This window comes from Equus asinus, chromosome 19 (assembly GCF_041296235.1).
Source record: "Equus asinus isolate D_3611 breed Donkey chromosome 19, EquAss-T2T_v2, whole genome shotgun sequence".
Classification (NCBI taxonomy): domain Eukaryota; kingdom Metazoa; phylum Chordata; class Mammalia; order Perissodactyla; family Equidae; genus Equus; species Equus asinus.
This window is the reverse complement of record NC_091808.1, coordinates 25,742,624-25,763,905: the sequence shown is the minus strand read 5'-3', so window position 1 is coordinate 25,763,905 and position 21,282 is coordinate 25,742,624. Positions and strand designations below refer to the sequence as shown.

General features: G+C 35.6%; 1 protein-coding gene and 1 pseudogene across 8 annotated transcripts in view; both read right to left on the bottom strand.

Moving 5' to 3' along the window:
- Positions 1-21,282, bottom strand: part of ERBB4 (erb-b2 receptor tyrosine kinase 4) — a 1,100,930-nt gene that overhangs the window by 432,116 nt on the left and 647,532 nt on the right. The window lies entirely within an intron of this gene.
- Positions 12,324-12,949, bottom strand: LOC123278407 (18S rRNA aminocarboxypropyltransferase pseudogene; annotated as a pseudogene).

The following is a 21,282-nucleotide window of genomic DNA, read 5'->3' as shown; positions in this document are numbered from 1 at the left end:
TTCTACATTTCACTTTTATGAGGCTTTCTGAATGATATCTACCTTGTTAGGTGCTTTTATTAGCCCATTAAGTTCTGTGTTGATATTCTCTGCTATAAGGACATTTCGTGAAATAGTCACACAAAACAATTACAAATATTGATAAGCCTCAACATGCATTGTATTATTACTCTTATTAACTATACTGTGTCCAGACATTCTATTTGGTGGGAAGGTTCAGCAACAATGATCTTAGTCTACTGCAGTAGTAAATGATGTCTAAATACACTTTAAATAAAAGATGTTTCCCTCTTTCTCCTTAGGATCTTACTGTTTGCTGCAAGGTACTAGGCTTTTCTTAGCTCCATGCAGTCTAAGCATAAAGGGAGTTGCAATGATCCCTTCTCTGGTGCTTTCACAGGTGGCTAGAATTTAGAGATCTGCTCCATAACATAAATAAATACAGAATAACGAGACCACCTCATGAGCATACTATCCTAGCTTCCTAAATTCTTAATGTAATTGCTGTTGGCCAATCGTTTTGTTGCCACAGTTTACTGTTGGATCCAGTATCATCAGTTTGGGCTTCCCTTCCACTGTCATCCTTTTCTCTGCTCAGGGGGATACAGGTCTTATTTCCGAGGGTGATATAAAGGATAGTATTAAGTAGACCAGCCTTTTAGACTCTGCAGAGCCTCCTAATGCATGTATGATTTGGGGCTAGAGACGCAGACCAGATCCTCACATCACCGTTTGTGTGAAGGAGACTGAATCACCCACACATCTTGCTCTTTTTTCTTCCTTCGTTTACCGGTACTCCATCAATGCACTAATGGGTTCAGAGCGAGCAGTTTGTGTTGCTTTCTTTTCAACTGCAAATCTGTTCTCCCATTTTAGGTCAAGGCCTTTATTCCAAGGTGACAACTTCAGTCACATGATTCTGGAAAACCCCTTAGGTCTACTTGTAGGACTTACATTAAAAATGACAACTCTCATGGCTGTTCATAATCTACTGGTGGCCTTCGGAAGATTCAGACCATTACTCTATTAGGCAAATTCATTACTCCTTGATGGCCCAGGTCTGGTAGTCATTAGCCTCTTTCTTATCAAAAAGACCTAGTCTCCCCAGTTACATGGAGTCAACAGCCTGAACTGCTGTGTTTATGCAAAATTAGTTGACTTATAACCAGAAACAAGTATTCCCAAATCATTCCTTTTACCCCATCCCCAAGCACACACATCAAAAACTCCCCTGTAACTATCAGAAATATGTTTTTTTCCTATTTAGGATTTTATACAGTTTATACTTAATGATAGACAATAACCCTGTTAGTCATATTTTACCTCAATTTGTCAACATACATAAAGGAGGACAACAAAGACTCAATAATAAATAATCCGTTACTGACAATAACTCAAATGGAGTCGTTGCCAGTTTCTGATGAGTTTGGTTGTGTGTGTTTGTGAGGGCAGCTTTAGTTCGCTGTTTAAGAGATATTTTCTTATTCTTAACAACATACCATTTAAAACTTATACCCCTGGGGGGAAAGGTGGATGTTATCCACCCAAGGCATAATATTAGAGTGTCTTGAATTTTCTCAATTTTTAGCTTGAGACTATAAATTAACAACAACAAAAATCAGCCTTACACCTACATTTTATGAAACTACAAATCTATTCTCAGTGAGAGAATACAGACTTGAATATCAGAGTAGTTTTATTATCTATAAAATCAAGGAGTCCATAGATAGAAGTGCTGATTTGTTGGACAGGAAAAATAACACTTTAGCTAATTCTAATTTTATCTTCTGTGTATTCTGGATATTTAATTTTTCAATAAATATTTTATTGAAATATAAGGTACATAGAAGAGTAAACAAATCATAATAAATTTTCACAAGGTAAATCACTCATGTAGTCACCACCTAGCTGAAAACATAAAACACTGTCAGTGCCCAGAAATTCCCTTTTGTCCCTTCCCAACCACTACACTGTCACCTTTCAAAGTTCAACCACCATCCTGACTTTGTCTTTAGCTGAGGATTTAAGGTGGGGGCTTCAGCCATTTTGGCAAGTTGCTCAGCTTGCCTGAGCCTCTCCCATGTATACATGTTATAAAGCTTTGTTTAATTTTCTCCTGCTATTCTGTCTCATATGAATTTAGTTCGTTCTCTGGCCAGAAGAACCCAGAGAGGGTAGAGGAAATGTCTTCCTCCCCTACAAGTTCATTTATATTCATTTGCTATATAGTATTCCATTGTGTACCTATATCAAAATTCATTATTCCATCCCTCTATTGATAGAAATTTAGGTTATTACCAAATAATGCTGCAATGAAAATTCTTGAATTTGTTTTATGGTAGATATAGCTATACATATACATATACATATAAATACATAGTAGGCATATTGTAGCATCAGTGACTCCTGCTGAACAGTTTCCCAAAGTGGCTGTAGTAATTTATCCTCCCACTTGCCCTGTATGACAGTTTCTGTTCCTCCATGTCCTCACTATTTGCTACTTTACACCAAACTGATGGGTGCATAGGGATATCTCATTGTTAATTTAATTTGCTATTCTTTAACAATTCATTATGCTTGGTTTTCATATGTATTGTTGTTCATTCCATATCCTCTTTTGGGAAATCCTTCATTCTTTTGCAGATTTTTCCATTGTGTTGTCTGTCTTTGTCCTAGTGAAATATAGAACTTCTCTTTACATTTTGGATACAAGTCTTTGCCAGTTATATGCATTACAAAAGTCTTCTTCCGCTAAGTGATTTGTCTTGTCACTCTCAAAATGATTTCCTTTGATGAACAGAAGTTTTGATTTCAATATAACCAGATTTATCAATCCTTTCTTTCATAGTGTGTATGTGTGTGTGTGTGTCCTGCTTTACCTCAAGTTAATGAAGATATTCTCCTGCTTTATTCTAGAAACTTTATTATGTTACCTTTCATATTGACATCCAAAATCTACTTGGAGTTGATTTTTGTGTGTTGTGAGAAAGTTGTCAAGATTTATTTTTTTTTCTATATGGATAATTAATTGTCCCAATACCATTTACTAAAAACACTGGCCTTCATCCACAATTCTCCAATGCCAACTCTCTGATAAATAAAGTGTCCATCGATGTGAGAGTTCTTTACTTAGTCTATTTCTCTGCCCTTTTACCAATAACATATACTCTTATGTACTGTGTTTTTAAAATGTCTTGATATCTAGCAATTTTCATCCTCCAAATTTATTCTTTTACTTCAAGAATATTTTGTTTATTTTTGGGACCTTTGCTCCTTCCTATTAATTTTAGAATTTTTCCAATGTTGTAAAACAAAAAGAACAAAATCTGACCGGCTATTGACTGGGATTGCATTCATTATATAAATCAGTTTCAGGAGAATTGGTATCTTTACACTGTTTAAGTCTTCTTGACTAGAAAAGGGTTTATCTTCTCATTTATTTAGAGCTTCTTGATTTTTTTTTCTGAGAACATTGTGTAGTTTTTTTCATGTAGAATATTTGTACGTAAGAGCAGAAATTAATGAAATAGAAAAATAAGTGCGCAACAGAAAGGATCAACTAAGTTATAAGCTTGTTGTTTGAAAGAATCAATAAGATCAATAAATCCCTGGCAAGAGGGATCGAGAACACAAATTAGCAGTATTAGGCATGAAAGTGGGGCCAATACAACAGATCCCAGACAAATTAAAAATAAGATATTATAAATAGCTTTATGCCAATAAATTTTAAAAATTAATGAAATGGATGAATTTGTAGAAAAGTCCAACCAATCAAGAAACAGACACAAGAAGAACCATAATTGAATTATTCTATATCTATTAAATAAATTGAATCCCAAATTTAAAACCTGACCACAAAGAAAACTGCAAGGCCAAAAATCCTTACTATTGTGCTTTCAAATGTCTAAAGAAGAAATAACACCAATCTTTCATAAAGTCCAGAGAAAAGGGGGACTTTTCCTACTCATTTTATAATAACAACACAATCTCTACACTAAAACCCGGCAAAGACATTGCAAAAAAGGAAATTTATAGTCTGATCACACTCATAAACATTGATTTTAATATCCAAAACAATGAATGTATATGGCAAACCAAAGTCAGGGATATATATAAAAGGGATGATAGATGATGACCAAGTTGGGTTTATTCCAAGAATGCAAGGTTAATTTTGCATTCAAAAGTCAATCAGTGTAACTTGCCACATCACAGATTAAAGAAGAAATCCTACATGCACCCAAAAAGTGTAGAACAAGCATTGGATAAAATACAACACCTAATTCAGATTAATATAAACCAATCAACCAACCAACAAACTGTCAAATGAACAAAAACAAAACAACTCTTGGCAAGCTAAGAATAGAAGGAAGATTTGCTAATTTGATGACAATTATGACAAGACTCTTACAGCACACATCATGCTTAATGGTAAAATATTAAAAGCTTTGTTTCCACTTGAGAAGAAAACAATGATGCCTATTATCATCACTTGTATTCAACATTTTACTCAAGGTTCTAGCCAGGGCAATGAGGAAAGAAAAAGAAATAAAATGTGTAAAGATAGGAAAAGAAGAAGTAAAGTTTTTATTATAATTTGCAGACAACATGTTTGTGTACATAAAAAATCAAAAGGATTCTACAGATAAATTATTAAAATTAATAGGTGAATTTAGAAAATCAGAAAAGTAATTGTATTCCTATATACCAGTACCAAAAGTTTGGAAATAAATATTTAATAATACACAATTTAAAATAGACTACAGCAAAATTGTATACCTAGGAGTAATCAAATTAAAGATGAATACTTCAGGGGCCAGCCCTGCGGCTGAATGGTTAAGCACGTGCTCCGCTTAGATGGCCCAGGGTTTCACTAGTTTGGATCCTAGTTGTGGACCTCGCCCCACTCATCAAGCCATGCTGAGGTGGCATCTCACATAGCACAACTGGAAGGACCTACAACTAGAATATAAAAATACGTACTGGGGGGCTTTGGGGAGAAGAAGAAGGAAAACAAAAAAGAAGATTGACAACAGATGTGAGCTCAGGTGCTCATCTTAAAAAAAAAAAAAAAAAGACCAATACTTCAATTTTAACCTTGTTTAAAATAGCATTATGGAAACCTCATTCCCAATTCTTGGCAATCTGATGTCAGTCTAGAAAGTCTGCATGGGTAAATTAATCCTCAGATAATGTCCTCTCCGACTTCTTTTAGGTAATAAGCGCTCAGAGCAGTGTAGTTTGGGAAATGTTCTTCATTGAGTCCTTTTTCTCAGCCCTAGCCAGTCTTGCAATATCTTCCTAGTTCAAAGAAATGGAAATAGATTCCTGGAGACACGAAGGCCATATTTCCACGGCTCATCTCATTTTCCCCAGAATATTTACATTTAATAGAACTGTTTCTATTTTCATTAATATGCAAAACTAGTTTTTCAACAATGTGATTGAAACCAAGTAGAGGAAAACAATGCAAGACCACCACTTGGTGTTGCACGATCAACAAATTTAGATCTCAGTGTAGTCAAAATTGTTTAATGAAGACATTATATGGAATGTAATTTCATGTTATAACATTCAGCATTCATATTTTTAAAATCTCTACATTAAAAATATGCTGGTAGGTGCTGGCCTGGTGCTGTAGTGGTTGAGTCTGTGCACTCTACTTTGGGAGCCTGGGGATCATAGGTTGGGATTCCAGGTTCGGACCTGTGTACCACTCATCAAGCCATGCTGTAGTGGGTTCCATACACAAAGCGGAGACATATTGGTGCAGATGTTAGCTCAGGGCCACTCTTTCTCAAGCAAAAAGAGGAAGATTGGCAACAGATGTTAGCTCAAGGCCAACCTTCCTCACCAAAAACAAAATTATATATATATACTGGCATATGGTTGCCAGGCATCATTACTAGGAAAAACTTATATTTTATTCTGAGTTTATGTTCTTCTCACTGTGTGTGTGTTTGTGTGTTAAATATTCTTTCTCTAATACTACTAGCCAGCTAATACTTTAAACATTTTTCCTTGGCAAAATAAAAAGTTGACGACCATACTCTAGGCCCTTCGATTAAAAGAAAAACATTGCTAGAGCATAAAACCTAAAAGTCTGGGAAGTGTTGCTATAAAGAACTCTTTTAATGTGTGTATATATCCTGGATTTCTGCTCCTAAAAAATCCTTACACTCTAAAATATCTTCATAGCCTACCAGAAGAGCAGTTGTACAATAATACATTTTACATGGCATAGCCTTTTGCTAGAATAACTTGAAACTTTTTTCTCTCTCTCTTCTAGTTTTTCTTTAGCATTGTTTCTGAATATTAATCAAAACATAAAAGTAAAAAAGAATAAAAGGAATAAGAGAAGAGACAACTTGGAACAAAAGCAAATGACAATTTTATAAGACTCAGCATTTCCTGAAAAATAAGTTAAAAGCATCTTTTCAAATAAATTATTTGCCAAATTTTAATACAATTTACCTACCTGAAAATGTTTCACTTGGGTAAAGTCTATTACAAAGATAAACATGAGATTAAAGTTTAATGATTCATACATTCTGATGAGTAGCTCAAGAGGCAAAATGATTATCTGAAAAGAGGGAATTTGAAGCTACTGAACCTTCCACTATGGGGAAATGCATGTATGTATTATGTTAGGATTAAAGCACATAGGTCAGAATCACATGGCAATAAATCGCCTGTCATCAGCCTGTGGAAGATGTGGAGTGCCTCTAGAATCTGAGAGCAGGCAATTAGTGGATGGCATAATCAATGTAAGTGTGCTGCTATTCCTGTCATCTGAAGGCATGCATGTATTTCTTGATGTAACACACACATATGCCGACCCATAGACACAACTGCAGTTACCTTTACATACACATGTATTGTTACCAGGGGAATGAGACTGAGGGGGCAGAGAAGAGAGAGGAAGGGAGAAAAGGAGACGGAATACAGCAATATAGAGACCAGCAGACAGACAATGGGCAATGAAGATGAGTTGGCTGATATACACAGCAAGGAAAAGCAGTAAGACAACTCAGGGGACAAAGCAGTAACTACTCCCGCTTCCGCATCATGACTAATTGCATAAGCACGGTTAACTGCTTTCATTCTCCAATGCAGTTAGCAAATGAAAGTATATTCAGTAAATCTGCTTTCCTAAATGTGAAATTCAGAATTTATAAAATTAAAAGTCAAAACAAATTTTTAGAGGCTAATCAAAATAAAGTCTTTGATAGGATTTGATTTAGGTCATTTTGTGTTAGCTTTCGAAGATCCTCCACCAAGTTAAATAAGGAACACATCCAACCAAAACTGGGGATGGAGTGTTAACAAAATCGTAGTTCAACAGGAGCATTTTTTCCTGCCAGCAAGAAGAAACTTGGCTAGCATTTTCTCTATTAGCTATAACAGAAAACTAGTTGTATAGAAGAAATAAAATTCTGAGATAGATGTTAGACAGAATAAGAAATATACTTTCTATTACAATCCGGCCTGTTGCATGGTCTTCCCATTCTGAGTAGACAGGGTGTCTTTCAATGTAATACGATAAAGCTGTCCCCCACCTCCCTCGCAGATGTACTGCCAAAATTAATTCAATTTTAATCATCAAAACTGTAAGTGAATTGAGTTATTCAGCAAGCAATGATATCTAAATGAAAGGTCACTGTTGTTACCCACTTCCTCATACATTCCCTTGAAATCTCTTGCTCTAGACAAGGTTTTTTGATATGTGCATTTCACAAATATACAGTGACCATAATTTATAAGATATAACTCCATTGTCACATCCCTGTCTGGTTCACATGCATTATGTCACCTGCATCAAGTAACAAATATATATATTTGGATTTATATTTTTAGGCTGAATTTCATGCATAGTCTATTATATATGTTTATTTTATAAGCTTAGATGATAAAATTATTCAAGTAAACATCTAGTTTAAAAATCAGGTTATGGGGGCGGGCCCAGTGGCACAGTAGTTAAGTTCGCACGTTTCCGCTTGGGTGGCCCGGGGTTCACCGGTTCAGATCCCGGGTCCGGACATGGCACTACTTGGCACGCCATGCTGTGGTAGGCGTCCCACATATAGAGTAGAGGGAGACGGGCACGATGTTAGCTCAGGGCCAGCCTTCCTCAGAAAAAAGAGGTGGATTGGCAGCAGTTAGCTCAAGGCTAATCTTCCTCAAAAAAAAAAAAAAAATCATGCTATGAACGATTAAGTTTAATATTAAAACTCCCCAAAGTAAATTTTAAATTCGCGTTCAAGTTATAGAGCCATGTTTTCCTTCTTAAAACTAAAAAAATATGTATGCATACAATTTCTGTGACTTTCTAGGGAAATATTCCCTTGATTCTAAGATAGAATTACTTTGGGTGTGATGACTAAGTTCGTGAATTGAATTGCTCATGATCTCACATTGAATGTGAAAGCTGAAGGCAAAAATGATGCAATTGACATTCAATTAGTAGAGTATATACCCAGAAGTGATCCATCCTGTACGTCTTCAGTGTGCAATAAGCAGAAATGGTTAACAAAAATGTATAAGAAATGTATAACTTTTCTATTAACTTCTCGTCTTATTTGTAGTAGATAAATCACAAATTAGTGATTCATTTCAAATTTATCATGTCAATGGTAAAACAAAATAAAGTTGTTGGTCCAATCATTAAACTTCTCTCACAAGTTTCTATTATTGTGTAAAACCATAAATGTTAGTTATTTTTTGCCAAAAAAGGCTGTTGGAATTCATTCTAAATATTTGTGAAAAATCAGTTTTATTCTGGAAGCCCGCGTGAGAAAAGCACCAAGCCAATTGCCATTGTAAGTCACAAACTCTTAAGAGCTCTTTCATGAATAATAATGAAAGTATACCGTGGTTGTATAATGTCGGACATAGAAAAAAGAAGATATTGCCTTTCACTCTTTGTAATTTGACTTGATTTGTGCTTTTAATTACTCCAATTATTTTCTAATAGTTCAGCGTTATTCTGATTAATTTCTAGCTACAGGGTCTTCAAAAAACTGTTATAAACCTAACTCTCCTAAACTGCTGATTTCTTTGTTTTAGCAAGCACCAAGAAACTCATAAAACAAGTTTATTCATGTCAAATTTTAGATTAAAAACAGATTGTTCCTTTTATGTGGTAACAGAGTTGAAGCAAGATGAAGTCACCTCAATTATCAATGTCCCTGTGTTTTACTGTGCACTAACCATCTAAGATAAATAATTACCCAGGCCCTGTAACTTGCAAGCAATTCACACATTTAAAAGTCTGTAATTTTCTGCATTTCTGTCCTCTTGCTGGCACAATTAAAGTTTATTGACAGTAAATATTGTAAATTTCTATTTTTTCCATAGAAATACTTGGTGCTATGTAACTGATAGAGAGATGACTTTCCAAATTATAGAAATCGTAAGCAATGTATTATTTAAATATTAAAAAAATAGAAATATTCATTATCATATTAAGATTATCACATTATAATACTACCATGGAGCTGGGTTCTATAATAAATAACCAGAATGGCTATAATTTCCAAATCAAAAATAAACAAATGTTAGAGAGGATGTAGAGAAAAGGGAGCCCTCATGCACTTCTGGGGGGAATGCAAACTGGTGCAGCCAATATGGAAAACAGTGCAGAGATTTCTCAAAAATTAAAAATAGAAATACCACACAATCCAGCTATCCCATTACTGGGTATTTATCCAAGGAACTTGAAATCAACAATTCAAAGAGATTTATCCACCCCTATGTTCATTGCAGCATTATTCACAATAGCCAAGATGTGGATGCAACTTAAGTGCCCATTGACTGATGAATGGATAAAGAAGATGGTAAATATATACAATGGAATATTAATCAGGCATAAAAAAAGACAAAATCCTCCCATTTGCAACAACATGGATGTATCTTGAGGGTATGATGGTAAGCGAAATAAGCCAGACAGAGAAAGACCAACACCGTATAATTTCACTCATATGTGGAAGATAAACAAACACACGGACAAAGAGAACAGATTAGTGGTTACCAGAGGGGAATGGGGTAGGGGGTGGCCAAAAGGGGTAAAAGGGCACATATGTATGGTGACAGATAAAAATTAGACTATTGGGTGTGAGTATGATGTAGTCTACACAGAAACTAATAAATAATAATATACACCCGAAATTACACAATATTAGAAATCAATGTGACCTCAATAAAGTAATTGGAATAAATAAATAAATAAATAATTTGGTACAAAAAGAAATTGTTTTTTAATGATATTTCCTTTGAAATAAAAGGAAATACATTTCAAAAAGTATTAGAGAAAAACCAAACACAATACTGAGGAAACACAAAAACAATTTGAATGTTGATATTAACAACATTATTTTAAAAACCTACTGATAGTATCTAGAGACTAACATTGAATTGTTTTTATAATTTTCCTCACATATCACAGGTGATATATGCGCTATACACACACAAACATGCGTATTCCCTCATGTGTCTATGCACCATATTTTATAGGCTGAACATTGGGGCAATAATTATATACACTCAAAATTAATATTTAGAAGGAAGCATCTTTAGAAATACAATAAGCTATTTATATCAAATTCAAACATTTATGGAGCACTTGGATGTTCGGCTTTGTGCTAGATCCTACAGAAGATAGGAATTCATTCTTTCAACCTGCTCTATGCAGGGATCATTCTATTTCGCTGAGCACGTGGTGCATTCATGTGACGTGGTCAGCCAGGACTCACTGTTATTTCACTAAGGCCCTGAGGAGACAAACAGACAAAACGAATCTGAGTTCTGAGAAGAAATACAAGTGGATAGATAAAGGTAGGTCATGGCTTGTCTTGAAGATGTAAAATAGTTATAAAAAGTAATTAAGGAAACATTATTCTAGAAGATGTGGGGTTTGAGGCTTGGAGACACGAGAAAAAGAACAACTAAGTCAAACAACTCAGTAGGTGGGATAACTATGTGATCAGTAAACAATAAAGAAACCAATAAACTAGAACAGAGGCTCTGTAATGCTGACTAATGGGGTAACAAAAAGATAATATTAAATTTTTGACTACTCTGGAAGCTAAAAAAGGCTATATGTACAGTTTTAATTTAAAGCGTAAAGAGAGAATGTCGTGTAATAAAAGGGTTTATTCCTTTTCTATTTCTACCTTTAACATTTTAATCACTTAAGTTGTATCTGAGTCAATATAAAACGTAATCATCCAGTAAAACTTTAATTGGCATTGCTGTTGCTGAAATATTCAAAGAAACTAATCAAAAGAAGAGCTGTATCTCTCTTAAAAACCTCATACAAGATGCTGGCTGCATGGCATGTCCAACAATCTAATGATCTAGAAAGTTTTCTTTTCAAGAGAGAACTTCGAACTTTTCCATATTAACTTTTAATGTGCCCCATATTTACTTTCGAAAGGGATGAAAACAATAACTTTTATAATACTCCCATGATGATAAAAATCATAATTAACATTTTTAAAGCCAAATTACTTTCTTCTTATCAGCAGAAAGTAAAGAAGTTTTACTGTTTTTCATTCAGTTGAAAGTATCACTCTATCCTTAATATTTTTCTTTAAGAGATGATGGCATCTTCATTTGGTGTCATAGATCAGAAAAAGCCATTTTCATAGATTTCTGTTCAAACACCTACAGAAAATGTTCATAGGTCAAAAATAATTAGACTTATTCATGAGAACACTGGATACTTGACACTCCTCTCTTTTTAATCATGGACTAATATTGTCTTGGCTATTTCTTTGTCATACAGAAAAGAATGGAACTTTTAAATAGGTAAAGAAAACTTCTAAATGTATAGTACTGGTACTTTCCTCAAAGAATTTGAAATGTTAAGTTTAACCATACAAAATTGCTGATATATGATCATTATTTTACCTAGAAAAAGGGCAATTTCATATGTTTCAACCTAAAAATAGCAACGTATGAGTAAGATAACATAAAGGACTTATGCATGAAGCAAAAATAAGAAGGGACATTCTGACTCAATACATGAACCTATGGAGATCTTACATTCATAGCTTTCTGTACATTCACTGGAGAAATGGACTGAATGAATCATTTTAATTATCTTGTTTTTCCTTCTCCTTCTTGACCCCGTAATTCATTGCAAGTTCTCCAAGGCAGAAGCCAGAGTGAGACTGTTAGAAGCATTGGCAAAGAAACAGGAAAGAGTCCAGTTCTCCTGGCAGGGACGAGGGGCCAAGACCACCAGGCCTGTCAATGTTCCTCAAGTCCTGCACCCTCCCTAGATTTCCTCATCAGCCATGCTCGAAAAACATATGTCCACACATTCAGCATCTTTGCTGTTTCTTGATTCCTTTCCAAACCTCTGTTGGTGCACTGGCTTCTACCCTTTTTCCCTGCCTCTCCTCATCTTCTGAGCTACTGCTGTTGTGTCCTCTGTCCTTGGTATTGGGCCTTTTGTCTTCAGACTCATGGTTGTCACTGTTATCACTATCCATGGGCAACCTGGTGTGGCCCACAGGTGTGTTGGGGTTTGCAAACTCCTGCCCCAAATTCACATCAAAGGGATTGACTTCCTCCTCCTGGGACTCCCTTGGCACTACCAGGATCTCCTTGTCTGCCACAAGCACCCACTACAGGCTGCTGCAAGTCATACACTTGTCCAGAAGCTGGTGGTTCAGGTCCAGCCAGCCCTTGCCCCATCTAAACTTCCGCAGCAAAATGACTGTGTGGTCCAAAATGCTCCAGATGCAGAAGGTGGCAGCAAAAACCTCTACAGTGGACAGTTTTCAGGGCCAGCCATATTTCACAGGGTTAGCAGCCACCCAGTGGGTCAGCAGCCACAAGAGGCTGTCCGTCGTCTTCCCAAATGGCATCTCCTCCTGTCTGGCACACAAGCAGTCTATGGCGGGACCACTGACTGTGTCACCAGCCGCCTATCTGCAGGAGACATATTCTGAGCACTCAGGTGGCTGAGCAGCTGCTGAACCTGTGGCCCATGCACAGGAGCACACCAAGGCCAGGTGGGTCAGCTGGGCACTGACAGGATTGTAGTGGAGGAGCTCCCACATGTCATGCATGCAAGGCAGCCCCACCAGGTCTGGGCCACCCTAGTCCTAGGCCACCTGTGGCTCCATGAAAACTCACAGCTGGACCTGACAGTGGCCCAGGAACGCAAGGCAAGGCTGCCTTTTGCTCCAAACCAACATTTGGATCCTGCAGCCCATGGCAGGGAGCAAGAGTCCCTGAAACTCCCAGGAGGGTCCCTCAGCCACCACTTTAATTATCTTTTAAATTAAATAACTCTAATAATTTAAGTAGTTTTTTGATTACCTCAAAACTATGCACAATGCTGGACATACGTAAATCAGTAAATAGAGTTTAGATGCATTAATTTGATCAAAATTCTTTTCCACTCCATCTCCCAACCTCCCAACTACATATACATTTAGATTAAAGCATATCTTTGGTTAAGATTTTATGGGAGCAAACATAAGTGGAAAAATTCAAAAATATTTTCTACATTAGATTTATATTTCTCATGGAATTTTATTTTGGTAAGTTTCTGATGAAACGTTTCAATTTCTAGGAATTTTAATTTCAGCCTTCTGGGCAATAGCTAATGAAAGACCCACAATTTAAAATATATAAGTTGAAGTGTTTAAACATGACTACATCAAATCAAAACATCAAGATCAATATCACAAAGAAAACATTAAGATCAGTATCACAGAGAATCCATCCTGGACTAGGTAACCAATTTTTCTGTGTTTTCGCAATTAGATGATTGCATTTGTCCAACATTTTCACCACATTGACGTTATTTTAATCTCTCTCCACCCTATACTTTTCTTTCTCTTATTTTTATTCTTGTAATCATTATATAGGCATTGTTTCTTCTTCACTCTCAACACTATGTCATGGTGTTAATTCATGATTGACCAAATAGCCAAACTAGAAAAGTTAAAAAGCATAGGTTGGAAAAACAAACAGCAGGGAGAGAGAGAGAGATGGGGTGAGGCAGACAAAGAGAAAGAGAGCATCTGCAAAGGTGTTCACCTTATTACACGAGGCAAGGGATTTTTATTTGGCTTTCTAAGTAATCAGACTAGTATGCAAAACACAGAAGTGCTCGGCATATATTTGTTAAAGATTAATTAGGATAAGCATGTTAGGAAGATACATAGTGTGAACTAGGTTTCAATTAAAGAGGAACAATACAAGAATCAAACTAACCAGTTAGAAAACGAATGCAGTATTTCTGTATTCATACTTCAATGGCTTAAACTATAATAATATAACAGACGGAAAGGGACAAATGTGAAATGTTACTAACTATGACAGACGGGAAAATTGAAAAGGACTCTAATTTTACTCATAATTTGATCCTGAATAGGAAAATGTGGTAACATTAACCGAAAGTGAAAGGTAAGGAAATGTCTCATTTCTGGTTTTAAACACCTGGATGGTGTTTGGGGTGTTTTGTTGGAGGTGATGACTGGCCACCTACATGCTAATTTCTAACTCACATTGACCACATTCAATCGGATTAGCTTCCCAGTAAGGAGTCACCAGGGAGTTATTATTTTGAACATAGACCAGCCACTCTAAATACCCTACATTTATATATCAAGAAACTTAGGAAGGAAGAATTGCACACATGGTAAATGCTTTTATATCTCCGCCTTGACGTGAAGTGATAAAGATTGATTGGAACTGCCCTAGTGACAGTCTATTGTAGAAAGGATTTGAAAGCTTTACTGCCAGTGCCCTGCTGTGCTTCCGTCTATGGTGTCTACTAAAAGTCTCAAGACTTTTCAACATTTTTGCAGATAAACCTAAGTAAAGTATATACATAAAAAAGATTTCTCTATAATTGCTCAGGTGACTTGGAAAAATTTGTTCTGATCATAAGATTAAATGACTTTAGAGAATGCATATTAGGTTTTCCTCATTTATCTTAGATTGGTATCTCCTTACTTATCTTCCAATTTCTTTTTGTAGTATCTTGATGAGAGGTACAGCAGTCCTCCCTTATCTGTGGGTCATACATTCCAAGACACAAAGTGCATACCTGAAAGCAAGGATAATACCGAACCCTATATATACTATGTCTTTTCATATATATATATATATATATATATATATATATATATATGAATGTATATATATATGTTTGAGGTGTGACAGTGAAACTAGCACAAATTTCTTTTTCCTTCTTCACAATTTCACAGAGAGAAGATTCGTTCTTATCAACCATGGCATATGATTTTTTTTCTTTATTAAGTGGAGAACGTTCAACTTTTCAACTTTATGGCTTCTCTTTGGCATATCTGAATTGCCAGCATTACTATTTTTGTGCTTTGGAGTCATTACTAAGTAAAGCGGGGTTACTTAAACACAAGCACTGCAAAACTGTGGCAGTTCATCTGACAACCAAGATGGCTACTCAGTGACTAATGGGCGGGTAGTGTATACAGAGTGGACATGCTGGACAAAGGGATGATTCATGACCTGGGCGGAATGGAGCACATTGGTACAAGATTTCATCATGCTACTCAGAACAGTGCACAACTTAAAACTTATGAATTGTTTATTTCTGGAATTTCCATTTAATATTTTCAGACTGCCATTCACTATGGGTAACTGAAACTACAGAAAGCAAAACCACAGGTAAGGGGGACTATTGTATACTATCTAAAATATTCAGATGATGGTACTTTGCATAGGTAAGATAGGTTAATAACAATTTTATTTACTTCATAAGAAAACATAATTTTGCTTTGATAAGTCATAACAGAAGGGCAATTTTGGGATCAGAAAGCATTACGCTAAACCAAATTACAAAATTAGCTTTGTGATTTAGTTTAAAAGGGAATCTCAAAGAACAAACAGCATTCTATTTCTGACTATTTAGGTGTCTATTAGGCACAACCAAGCCCTGCCCTCAGCACACTTCTCCATCAGTCTTTCCCATATTAGTAAATGACGCTATCATTTAGTCGCATATTCAGATCAAAGAGCAAGAAGTCACTCCTATTTGTAACCCAATGCAACCATAAGTCTTATCAATTCTGTCTCCAGGATAGATTATGGAATGGCCACATTATTTCCATCTCTACTGACATCATGCTCTCTTGGAATAAAAGTGAGAGCCTCCCAACTCTTTTTAAAATGTGAAATAAATAACAACATGCCGCTTCTAAGCCCTACAATGGCTTTCTCTTGCAATTAGAGTTAAACGCAAACTTTTACTGTGACCTGTGAAAGGCATTGTATGGTCTTTGCCTGGACTCCTCTTTGATCTTATCTACTAACATTCCTTTTGTTTACTCTTCGTTTTTGGACTTCTTTCTGTTTCATGATCATGACTAGTTTATTCCTGTCTACGAATACCTAGATGATGCTTCCCCTCAATATACATTTTATAGAATTTGGTATCAGAACCCCAACAAGCCACGCCCGAAGATTCCTAAAGTGTTTGGTCAGAGCTTTATAGTATGGCATTACTGTAGAAATAGAAGCACAGCCTTCAGAGAGATTGCTGGAATGGGGCCATCAAAGCAAAGTCTGCTGAGAATGTGAGCATTACTCTGGTCAGAATATGAAACTTAAAGACTACAAATTCTTCTTAGTCCTATAATTATGTGTGAATTATATGAGTGAAGGAGCAAACACATAGACTTTTATAGATATTTAAAAAGTGAGCCAGCAAAAGAACATTAGTTGATTCTGTGACTAACATTAATCACACTGTTTTTAAGAAGTATTATCTAAGCTTGTCTTCCTATGAAAAAAACCCTCAATCACTTGGGTATAAAAGCAAATATCAACTGAAAATATACCAACAGATCTATGACAACTAACACATTGACCTAAATTACTTAGGGTTTTAATTTTGCTGTTCAAGTGTTCTGAAATTTCAATGTGATTTGAAGAATACAAGTAATCTGAACTGTCACAGAACAGGAAATGTATGAAAGGGCAACTTAGTCTAATCATTTTTTTCAGATAGTTGTTAATTTTGTCCAATGTGGATAAAGAATGAGACAGTGTAGTTAATGTTATTACATCTGCTATTCGCTATATTCTTTAAAGGTTTTGATTCAGCTACATAAAAACAGCAATCTAGCCAGAAAATTGGCAAATGATTCTGAAACTCATATTTTCTTCAGTGAAATCATCTTATAATCACTTCTAAGAATTAAACATTTCTGCAAATACATAGATCTGCGCAGGGGAGAATTTATAATTATATAAACACACACATTATCGAGGATTTAAGTACCAAAATAAATGCAGAAAAATGGTAAAATATGATGTAAAAATGAAAGTTTATTAACTTATAAAAGTGGCATGATATTAGGAATGGCAAGACTTTAAATGTAATTTTAAAAATCACATGGAATGGCCTTTTATGTTTTCATATATATATTCTTATAAAGCACTTTCTTTTTCTCAAATCAGGTGTTAGACTGAATCTTTGAGGAACAACTTAAACTCTATGTTTATCGTTACACATGACAAATGTTCATATTAGAAGCATGTTTTCCAGGTTTTGTACTATGTATGCTCATTCCATCCTGCAATAATTGATCCCTGTGATTGAGGAATTGAACTGCTTTGCTCTGCAAATCACTAGTACTCTTTGCCTTGCTTTTCAAAGAAAAGCATCGTTTACAATCATGGCATCTGCTTAGGAATGGGACAAAATCCGTTTAAAACTTTAATGTCATCAAACCCTGCTATGACATCCAGGACTACATGCATATGTGGAGGGTATTCTTGGGTAGCAGCTCTTCCTCTGATTAACACCCATCCTTGCAGATTTTAGGTCGGACGTTTTAGATGGGAAAGAATCTGGTGTGCTTAGAGGAGGGTGAAACATGTCTACCTACAGCACCAAGAGTCTGTCCTGGAGAGTGGTGGAAAGCTGGCTAGAGAGGAAAATGAAGGGTATCTAGAAAATAGGTGGCTCTTAAACTCACAGAAAATTTAGACTTGAAGCAACAAGGATTAGGAAATTAGTGAAACTCTGCCGACCTATAACGATGTTTCTCTCTTTAGGTTTTGGGGACTCGAATCATTCTTGTTCCCATATGTGGATGTTGCTACATATGGTTTTATGTTTAGCCCTCAGGCTTTTCCTAATATGTCTGATCCTCTGAAATGAAATAAAAATGGTTCATATGAGCCTTTTAGACCAGAAGGTACAGTGGTGATAAGCCATGTTGAATATGTGAAGTGTGAATCAACGATATAGAATTATATTTGAAATCCAATGCATAATATTCATAAGTAAGCATCTTTATCTAATTTTTATTGATTCTATATGTCCTCTACCCCAGCTATTAGGTTGTTCCTAGGTGAAATAAGCCTTAATTTATTCTTTTTTGAATTTGCCACAGTCGATGCCTGTTAACGTGTGTTGCATATTGTAAAATATATTGAATGACTGAATTAAGGACTACTTTAAAAAATTATTTGGTGTCATGGTCCATGCCTTTTCCACTGTATCACTCAATTTTTCACTGATTTCTGAAATAATGCCTCAAGTTCATGACCTTCCCCATGTCTAAATCTCAATTTTCCTCACTTCTAAGGTCTATTGCAACAGCCTCCTAAATAGGATTCTTATCTTGATTTTTTCTAAAATGTAAACTTCATCGTGTTGCTTCCTACCTAAAAATGTTTGACTTAACATTTCCTCTAAAGTCAAGCCTAAATATCCCCAGTACAGCATATAAGTCCCTTCGGAATCTTGTCGCAACAATTTTTATTTGATTTTTAATCATTCCATTACATGAACCCTTTCATCCAATCACACTGAATAGCTTCAGTCCTGCCGGAACACATCACGTTACCATGAAACACTGTGTAGCATAGCAGTTAAGGGCCCAGACTTTGAAGCCAGATTGCCTGAAGTCACACAGATACAAGCTTACAACAGAGCTGCACGAGGTTGGCTATTATAATAGTATCACCAGTAGCCCTGTATACCGTCGCTCTCTTCTCCCTGTGTCTGCTTAACCTGCCTTCCTCCAGCTCTAGGGCATGGCTCTCAACCCTGTAAGATTTAGCCTAAATGTAACCTCATCTGACACAGTATCTCCAAGCTTCCCAGTTGTTATCCTATAACAATTACTACATCTTCAGTGTAGCTTTTTATCACCTAGGAGCATTGGAGCCTATTTACAGTTTTTTCTCTCCTACAGAAAATTTGATTTATTAGACTGCAGAGGCCAATTTGTTATTTTAGTAACCCTAGTACCTAGGATATTGCCTGGCCACATAGGAGAATTATCAACAGTGTTTGTTGAACTAAGTTAGGTAAAATAATGCAAAAATGAAGTCACATTGCTTAAAATACAATATTGGCCAAAAAACTCTCAGCTGTAATATTTTCATATTCTGTTAGAAATGTGTTAGAGTGCACTAATTGCATTTTTCTAGTAAAGTATTGTTAACATATAAATTATATTAATATATTTAGTATATCACTTTCCTTCATGATTTCAAGCTCTCTGCAGGAGGTTCTTCTAAAAATAACCCCCCTCCAAAGACCAGTGAAATTTTACCTTTAAACTTCTGTGGAGGCCAAGTAAGTTATCTGGGTGGACTCCTGGGAACTGATAAGACTCCTAAGAGTATCTGTGACTTATACCAAGTCATGTCAGTAAGGGTCCACTGTCCTCTTTGTGGTCTGATTTTTCTCGCAGTCCTCTTGGTGTCCATCATCTTGCTTTTCTTTCTCTAACTAGTTTTCTTCTTCTTCCTGTCTCATCTATCTCTCATTTTATAGTTACCTATACAATTCTAATAGGATTTCTAAAATTTTAATTAAAAACATCATTCCATTTAGCATTCCATAGATTGGGGAATTAAAGTCAATACAGACTATCTTAGTCTATTTCATTATCCCTGCCAAATATCTATAAAACATTTCTTTTTTACTCTCAAGTACCAGTGACCATAAAAATTAAATTCTTTCCTAAAGTTACATCAAGCTTATAAAATGTCTTTAAGTTTCCCTTTTGACGTAATTGTGGCATTGCATTAAAATGTTCCAACATTATATGGGACATTCAATGTTCCATTAAAATGTTGTACACTGTTCTAACAATTCATATTCTAGACACTTGTTAATAATGGATTTTTATACTGAAATTATATTTTCCTATTCATTATGTTGTTTTTTATATGTTTCAAAATATATTTTGAAACTTAGCAATATGCCCTTTATTGAGATATTTATATTATTTTAAAAATAGAATTATGAGATATATATTCCTGAATTAAAGGAAAGATTTCTAAAGACTGAGAAAATAAATTACTGTTAGATTAATATTCTAATATAAATCAGTGATATGTACTAACAGACCAATTCAAAACCACCAGTACCTTTTGTGATTCCATAATAACCTTCACATAAATGAAATGTTACCATACATATGAAGCACATAAATAAGAGAACTAAAGAGGGTCTCCAAACCAGAGTACAACGTCCATTTACAAAGGGGCACCTCAAAGCTTGCAGGTAATTTTTATTATAAACAGTGCTGCCTTACCAAAGCAAAACAAAACAAAATGAAAAACATATATTCTCAGTATCCACTCCTGTGAATTTCAGAGACATCAGTGAGAATCCCCAAGTCTTTGATATTGGGTAAATAAAGAATATTGGGTTTTGATCAAGAATGCCTGCCATATGTTGATTCTCATTGGCTGGGCAGTATAAGGATTCATTATTCATTCATTCAGCAACAAGCAACTATTACATTTCTGTCATGTAGCAAGCATGGTGTTAGGCCTTGACACAAATTTGTTTAAGACCTGGACTGACTTTTAAGAGTCCACACCTTAGTGTGGGAACATAATTCTAAATATCACATCATAGTCTGATTAGTGCTATAATCAGTATTGGGTACTATTTTAGTAGCATTGTCAGAAAGTAAATAACTTCTCCTGGAGAAATTGTAAAAAGGCAGACTAGCAAGCAGCATAAACTCTGGAGAGAAAAGAAAAACACTGCATTGGGAGGTAGAAGGTGTCAATTCAGAATTCTTTAAGCTAACAAAAGATGCTGGCCGGGTGGTATAGTGGTTAAGCTCACGTGCTCAGCCTGGGGTTTGTGGGTTCGGATCCCGGACGTGGACCTACACACCACTCCTCAAATCATGCGGTGGTAACTGTCCCACATACGAAATAAAGAAAGATTGGCACAGATGTTAGCTCATGGACAATCTTCCTCACCAAAAAAATAAATAAATAAAAGATATTTGCACT